Below are 8,349 nucleotides of genomic sequence, written 5' to 3'. Positions count from 1 at the left end.
TACTTTGTAGATTTTTCACATTTTACTGTTTGATAAAAATATGCAATTAACCAGGATTACTAATTACAAAGCCTCTAATTAAACAGTATTATTTATTCAAACAATCAGACACTTTTTACACGTTTACAAGTGTTTTTTTTTAATATCCTGTCCTTGAGGCCCAGTCCTGACTGATGACCAAACAGAACCAGGAGGCGGAGAAAATCCACTGAAAGCACCGATGCAGCTTGAACTGAATAAATCTCTGGGTCGATACGTTGAACCCACTGACTCTGGAGCACAGTTCTGAGCTGCTTGACTTCACTAAAATTACACGTCCCAAATCGCCTTGTTTGTGGAAGCGGAGTAAAGACAGGGGGAAGGTAAGCTTAGTGCCACGGACTTTACTGACAAGACACAAACTGTCCAAGAGAAACTGTGAGCCGCCGCACAGATCTGGACTGGCTTAGCTTGGGTTGTTCACTGAAAAATATTTTTTCTGTTTTCTGAAGACAGAAGTTTGCAAATTAGTCAACTGCCTAATCGAAGTCAGCAAAGAAAATTATTTTTTCTAGTGACACAGAATGACATGGAATTTACTCATCCGAACAAATTTATCAAACATTTATCAAATACAGTTTTAGTCGAGGTAGCAGTGGACTAAAAACTGCTGTTTGCAGTCATGTAAAAAAAGTTCATTATCTCTATGGACTTCTGTATTGATAAGAATATGGAAAAAATAGCATAGGATAAAATCTGACACACAAAAAGTTGTCCTTCTTTTCGAGTATTACAGGTTCAAATATTCAGATGTTTTCAGTCTACAGTGTATCACAGCGGTCAGGCTGCTACGTCATCTGTAGGTAGACGGTAGGAACTACAGCATAAAATACTTTTAGAGGGGTTGAAATACTTCACATGCAGTCCAACAAATGAACAGTTATTTGAAACGTTTTTTTTAAGAGCTGTAAAACACACGTAGTCCTGTTCAGTGACGCCCAACATGTTCGTCCTCTTTCTCTTTCTCTTTTCTCGCTCTGGGCAGGAGGAGGACAGCCCTGCTCCAGAAACAGCACTCTCTATTTGAGATGATGATATTAAAAAAAAGAAGAAGAAAAAAAAAGTGTTTCTGGAGAGTGTGTGAAGAGTAAGGTGGTGTCTGCTGCAGCTGGGCAGGCAGAGAGGATGGCAGGTGGGTGGGCTGGTTGGCAAGGAGAGGAGCGTTAGGGTGAGATGGAAGAGAGGAATGGCAGGGGAAGAGCACGGGGAGGAGGAGGAGGAGGAGGAGGAGGAGGAGGAGGAAAGGGGGCGGGGGGTAATATGGGTGTCAGGGTGCTAGAAGTCTGTCGCCCAAGGCTGTGACATTACCGCACTTCTGCTCCGCTTCAAAAGAACCAAATCTAAGTGACGCCTGCTGTGATGGCAGTGTGCACGTGTATGTGTGTGTGTGTGTGTGTGTGTGTGTGTGTAGATGATGCTCCTTGAGATCTGATTTTGGGATAACGTGCTGTGACACATAGTCATAGCAAAAGACTCCAGACTACGTTACCCTACTAGACCTGCACCTCCAGGACTGAGTGTGTGTGTGTGTGTGTTACACACACACATTGATAGCCTGATTGACAGCTAGATAAACAGGTTGTGTACAGATTCAGTGTGGAGTTCACAGTCTAAGCTGTTTCTACTGTCACTGCAGCGACCGACTGATACTGAACCTTCAACATCTGTTAGCCACATTAGCCATTATCTCTTTGAAGGCACTTTTAGGGAAATTTTTGATCATGTTGATAACAATTTGAACAAAAAGTAAAAAAATATAATTATTAGGTGTTATTCACATAAGTTGAGTAGACATTATCATCTATTTTCTTCACTTTAACATTGGTTAGAAACTGGTATCTACAGCAGTATGGATTAAGAATAATCGGTCTAGTGGACTAGTGGGTATTGGTGCTGCCTCACAGAGAGAATGTAACCAGTTAGAGTCCTACCTTGGAGAGATGGTCTTGGAATATCTTGGACATGTGTCTAGGTTTTTCTCCAGGAACTGCAATAAAAAAATATTTTTTTTGGATTAGTGTTTCACATTAAAATTCATTATAAAAGTATAATTAAACAAAGCTTAGAGACAGAAAGACATTCAATATTTAGAATAAAAAAAACAAACAGTAAAAATAAGCAAAACAAAAATCTGACAATGTCTGCAAAAGGATAAGACAAGGCCCACCTGGTGAGGAACGAGCAAAAAGGTTTGAGAACAACCGCACTAGGGCGATCAAAGATGCCATGTTTACCCAAAATAGAGCACAAATGAAGAATATACTGAAAGAAAACACAAGGTCCAAGGGTACAACCTTGTGGCACTACATCATGAAGCTGAAGACACAAATTTGCAATTCTCTTTACGTAGCTGTGATTTCTCGCCGCCACCTTCCCAAACATTCATTGTTCATTAACAAGATGAATTTATGAATTTATGGTATTTCAATATCTTCAGTTTTTTCCCTCTAAACAGTTATGAAAAAGCCCTTTACACGGGACACGCTGAAACACACGTGCACATGCAGGCAGAGCTACCGTATTAGCACTTCTGAGGCTCCTCCATGTCACTGTGCCACACGGCAGCTAACAGCCACGTCATGTATTCTGCACGAGGTTTTTTGGATGTGTGTGTTTGCCGCCTGTCAGTGCTGCAGTATGTTTGTGAGTAGGTATAATTGTGTATTTGTAAGCATTTGTGTGTCGTATGTGTGTGTGAGACTGTGTGTGTGTGCATGCACTCATAAAAAGGTGGTAATTTCACACATGGTCAAACGGTTGCATTTCAGCTTTAGCCTGGAGTGTAGCAGGAACTCCTTAACTGTTCAATGACTTTAGCTTCAGGCAAGGTCCGCCTACACACACACACAGTCAAGCACACACACCTATGAAATTACACCCATCTACTTGTTCTGCCTTCACACACATTCACACACGCACACAACCACAGATGCGTTTGTTGCTGTAAGGTGCATGTAGTTGTTTTACGCCGGAAGGGAAGATCACTGCTTTGTCTGTTTGATAAAGCTACAACGTCCATCTCCATCAAAGAGCAGCCAGCTCATCTGATGTGAGGCGAGTGGGTTGATGGATTTGACGATTACGCCGCCCAGGGCACTCAGCTAGAAAACGGCGATGGTGCCGCGGTGCGGCGTGAGAGGGAAGAGGGCAAGAAACAGGAACAACTTCATTAAAGAAGTTAAAAAAAAAGGTGACGGGAGTTTAATCAGAGGAAAAATCTGCAGCTGCTCACATTCACTTTCAACAAGGCCTCGGGAGAAACATTTAGGAGGGTTGACTGGACCTAATCCAGTACACAGATAGAACTTTGTGAATTTATCAAGTTTTATAACACACTTTACTGCAGTATATCCAATAGTTCCCACATCTATTCTTTCATCATTGTCCAATGCACCGTCCATACACGTGGTGTTTACACAGACTAAGGGCAAAACTTTTTGTTACAAAAATGTGCCTTCTGTTGGTGGTCAAATTACGATTAATCACGATTAATCAAAATTTTAAAAAATGTTTTCGTTTAATAGCTGTAATTATTATATGATATTAATTATTGGGAAACTAATTTGCAAATAAAATAAAATAGTTTTAATATTTCAGAAATATTGATTATCTCATTTTTATTTATTCATACGTTTTAATATTTCAGAAATATTGATTATAGATTAGCTAATAACTGAGAAATACATTTTTCTAAAGTAAAAAAATAAAAAGTATATATAAAGAATTCAGTTACCAGTCGCCAAAACAACTCGTCCACAAAAGGTAATCATTCTTTTATTTATTTTTATATTTGTTTCAAATGTCAACTCAAATGTCAGCTCATAAAAACTAAAATGTTGCCTGGTGTGGAAAAAAAAGACCACTAACTACTGCCACCTGTGAACGGGAACTTCCTCTGCTGCTAAGAGCCACAAAAATAGAAAATATATCTCCTTAATATGTGAACTTCCCCGCACGACTCAGTGAAGTGTAATATTAGACACACTAAGTGTAAAACAGTGTGTTACTCCTCCGCTCGTCTGCCCAGGATTTCACTCTATTGCAGCTTCTTGGCCCCCCAGTTTGAATCCTCCGCGGCTGCTACTGCTGCTGCTGCTTCAGCTAATAACATTCACCTATACAGTCCCGACTGTGAAACACACAAAAAAAAACGTTCCCTCAGTGTCCACCGCTGCACTTGTCACTCATCTTGATGAGCTGTCTGATGAACCCCGTGGGATAATCCAGGACCACCAGCTAGCTGTGTGGAAAACCCGGCAAACTGGAGAGCAACTGCTGCGTGGCCTAAAGATAACTCAGCAGTGCCGATCGACTAGAATTAACTTACTTTATTTATTCTGAATTATTTCAAACTTTCTTACTTACACGGACAAATTCGCTCTCAGTTAGGAGGTTCCGCAATCTCTGGAACTTTCCTGGTCCAGACCAAACAACCCAATAACTGAAGTTATAACTAGTGCCACGTATGAGGGTAACGACCATGAATTTAATCATTTAATCAACATCGTAATTAACAAAACCATTGAGTCTAATAATACTAACTGTAAACATTGTAATTAACATTAACAACCATTGAGTCTAATAATACTAACTGTAGTATGCTGTAAAACATTTTCTTCAATTTCCTTAAAAGAAATTATTAATTTAATCCAAAGTAGGTGAACGCAGTGGCAGAGACCCCTGCCTGCCACCAGAAGGCTCTGGGTTTGATTCCACTGTCCCACTTTTATGCATTTATTCTCAGGATAGTGGGGTGGGGGAGAGGGGGCTGCAGCCAATCATAGCAGTAAAAACATTGGTGCCTGTTTTATCTGACGTAAACACCACTACAGAAAAGTTCAGATTTAAATGGAGAATATTTAGAAAAACAGCTTTGTTGTTAAAAGTTGTTTTACAACTCAATGTTCATCCTATTGATTTATAACTCTTTGGTCAAAGGCTACGGACCGCACTGGTTTACTGAACATGTGGTCAGATGCTGCGGCTCCGTCTTCTTCTTCGTCTCCTCCCTCCCTCCCTCCCTCCTCTGTGTTTTTGTCAAATGCATGTTTAAGTTAATTCCACAGCCTAAGCTACTTCCTGTGCTTGACAAGCTGCTGTACATTCACTAAGCTGCAGAGACTGTCAGCCAGTCTCTCCACGGCTCTGAGGCTACTTAGCAGGAGGAAGAGGAGTCGCTGTGATCTCCCAGGATTACTGTGAGTGCATGAGCGTGCGCGTGAGTGTGTGTGTGAGTGTGTGTGTGTGTGAGAGCCAGTGTTAGTTCAGGCCTTGAATGGCTTAAGATGGACTGTATATTAGAGGAGAATGTTAAGAGAGAGTCTCCGGAGTTTCACACCTTTCTCCCCTCAAAAACCCACACCTCTAATGAGAGAGGGAGAGAGAGAGAGGGAGAGAGAGAAGGAGAGAGAGAGAGATAGAAAATGAGACGAAAATGGAAAACACAGACAAGCCTGTCTCCCCATCTCTGACGGTATTGACATGCAGACCATGAATGTGTGTGTGTGGGTGTGTGTGTGTGTGTGTATGAGCAGGAGAGAGAGAGAGCGTTAGAGAGAGACCGAGTGCATTTGTGCAGTAGTAGGCTGCTGGGTTAGAGGATAATTGCCAAACCGTTGGGACCTGAGCTCTGCCCGGCCTGTCAAAGCAGGCGTGACAAAACCTCCAATCAACCCTGCAGCAAGCAGAGAGATAGAGAGATAGAGAGAGAAGGGGGGGGGTAGAGATAGAAAGAGAGGGAGATAGAATAGTTAAAAGAGGAGAAGTGGAAAGATAGAAAGAGAGGGAGGTAGAATAGTTAAAAGAGGAGAAGTGGAAGTTTATAAGAATGACTAGGAAGAGAGGGCAGAGTGATAATATATATAATATACATTATAATTCCTAGTATATATTGGGTTTATTAGATAGAACTATGCATCCATCCATTCATACATCATCCATCCATCCATTTATACAGCCATCTATCCATTCATACATCATCCATCCATTCATCCATTCATGTGTCCATCAGTCATACATCCGTACATTGATCTGTCATTTCATGTAATCATCCATCATTTAACCATTTGCCTACCTATTCATCCATCCTTCCATAATCCACAGAGTTATAACTGTGTATTTAACAGACTGGCTACGACTCACTGGATAAACTGAGTTTAAAATACAGATATGGAATATGATCCTGATCCATTTCTGGTCAAAGTGTTTGTGCACAAACTGATCTATACACCTGTAACTATACACACTCACCCATAGAGCTCTACAGCTCTCTCTCACACACACACACACACACACATTGCCTGTGGTACTGACTGAGTCCTGTAGTTATTACTGTAGTGCCGCTAGGCTGATGGTTCAAGGCTAGCCACCGCTCTCTCTCTCTCTCTCTCTCTCTCTGGCACACACAGAAACTCACATGCGTATGTATGCACATGTACTATATACACAGATGCACAGTGGCTGAATGTCACTCACTCTCAGGAGATGCTGGTGGTTTGCCCAACACTGGGATTCTGCCCAAAGTGCTTCAGGGAAAACCTAAGTAGGGAGACAAAGAGTCAGGAAGGGAGGTAGAGAGAGAGAGGGAGAGAAAGAGAGAGAGTGGTTTAATAAAATTAAAATTCTGAGATTTTCTTCAGCAATTTTAATGAAGTTAACTGGTTGCTGTAAGCTGTAACTAGTTAAGCTCTTAAGTGACAATGTTGAGCGTTAGCTTCTGATGTCAACAGGTTGGAAACTGTGTGATCTGAGGCACCAGATTATAGTAAATGTGATTTTATTTTATTTTTTTACTAATGCAGTTTAAAAAAACAGCTAAACTACTCAAACATATTTAGCAGGAAAGGTTTATGGTTTCAGCATATTTTTTAAAAATCCAATATTTTATTAATTGAGGGATCAAGGATATTTTAAAATGCTAATGTTTGTAAAACTGTTAAAGGTTTTATTAGAAAAAATTATTCACCTCAAAAATGCTAATGTTTGTAAAAATGGTTTTATTAGAAAAAATTATTCACCTCCTGCGCAGTCTGTGTTTACAACGAGGAACGGAGGCCATTCTGCTGTTCACCAGAAACAACACTGATGTGACCGGAAACACTGAAGTTTTTTGCTAACTGCTGCTTACGTTACACTTATAACGTGTTATAACCTGTTGCTTATGCTAACGTAATTAAGGTGGAGTAAAAATTACCATTTCCAGTGACAACAACTCTATTTCGCTGTTACATTCTCCCAAACTTCTATATATAAAGTCAGGAATTATCCGTTTGTTAGCACCTTACGAATGTAAGAGCATCGCGGGTGGACACTCTATCCTCTCCGACCGCTTCAATATTCATAAGAAAAACCACACCGTAGACACGTTACTGGTCGATCATATTTATCTTATTACGTTTTATAATTTAACTTTTAATATTCGCTGCGATTTTCCGTGTGGCGTGAGCTCAGACGGCTTTAAAACGCTACTTATCCCCTCATTATGGCCGCAATAACAAACGGAACCTCCAAAGTTCCCGGGCTCTAAACGAGGTGCGTTCAGGTACCTTTGGAAACGTGAAAATCTGTTTGAGGTCGCGATTTAATTTCCCCTTTTTTGACAGTAACAAATGTGATTTCCGTAGTGTACCTAAGTACAATACTTCGAAGAAAACATAGCATACTTAAGTAAAAGAAAAATTACAGTTTTTAATTTTAAAAGTAGAGAGAGAGTTAGAATAGTTAAAAGTTTTATAATTAAACTTATAATATTCGCTGGGGTTTTCCGTGTGACGTGAGCTCAGACGGCTTTAAAACACTACTTATCCCCTCATTATGGCCGCAATAATAAACGGAACCCCCAAACTTCCCGGGCTCTAAACGAGGTGCATTCAGGTACCTTTGGAAACGTGAGAATCTGTTAGAGGTCGCGATTTAATTTCCCCTTTTTTGACAGTAACAAATATGATTTCCGTAGTGTACCTAAGTACAATACTTATAAATAAAGAAAAACATAGCATACTTAAGTAAAAGAAAAATTACAGTTTTTAAGTACACAACAAATCGAATCAATAAAAGTCACGTGAGTACATGTAATGTTACATTCCATATATACAGTATGTAATATATATTTATCATTGTTTTACTTGATATATAACCACAATACAGAACAACATGAGGGACGTCAGCACCACCAGCTTTCGATTCCTTGGCCCTAGTTTTGTTTCTGTACATACAAAACAAAAAGCACAAATTGTGAATGTAAAAAAGTCCTGTTCCCCAAAACGACACTAGACAAAACCTCATCTTTATGTCAGACACGATGAACATTTG

General features: G+C 40.1%; 1 long non-coding RNA gene across 1 annotated transcript; it reads right to left on the bottom strand.

Annotated features, from left to right (window-relative positions):
* Positions 1-1,969: 1,969 nt before the first annotated feature.
* On the bottom strand, positions 1,970-7,955 carry LOC103381107 (uncharacterized). The gene is made up of 3 exons (XR_003050140.1): positions 7,056-7,955; positions 6,514-6,576; positions 1,970-2,026 (listed from the first exon to the last, which is right to left on the bottom strand). It is a non-coding gene; the product is annotated as an uncharacterized LOC103381107 (long non-coding RNA).
* Positions 7,956-8,349: the final 394 nt, after the last annotated feature.

Source organism: Cynoglossus semilaevis, chromosome 7, assembly GCF_000523025.1.
Source record: "Cynoglossus semilaevis isolate Cse_v1.0 chromosome 7, Cse_v1.0, whole genome shotgun sequence".
NCBI lineage: Eukaryota > Metazoa > Chordata > Actinopteri > Pleuronectiformes > Cynoglossidae > Cynoglossus > Cynoglossus semilaevis.
Note: the sequence above shows the minus strand (reverse complement) of the source record. Positions and strands in the feature narration are given on the sequence as shown.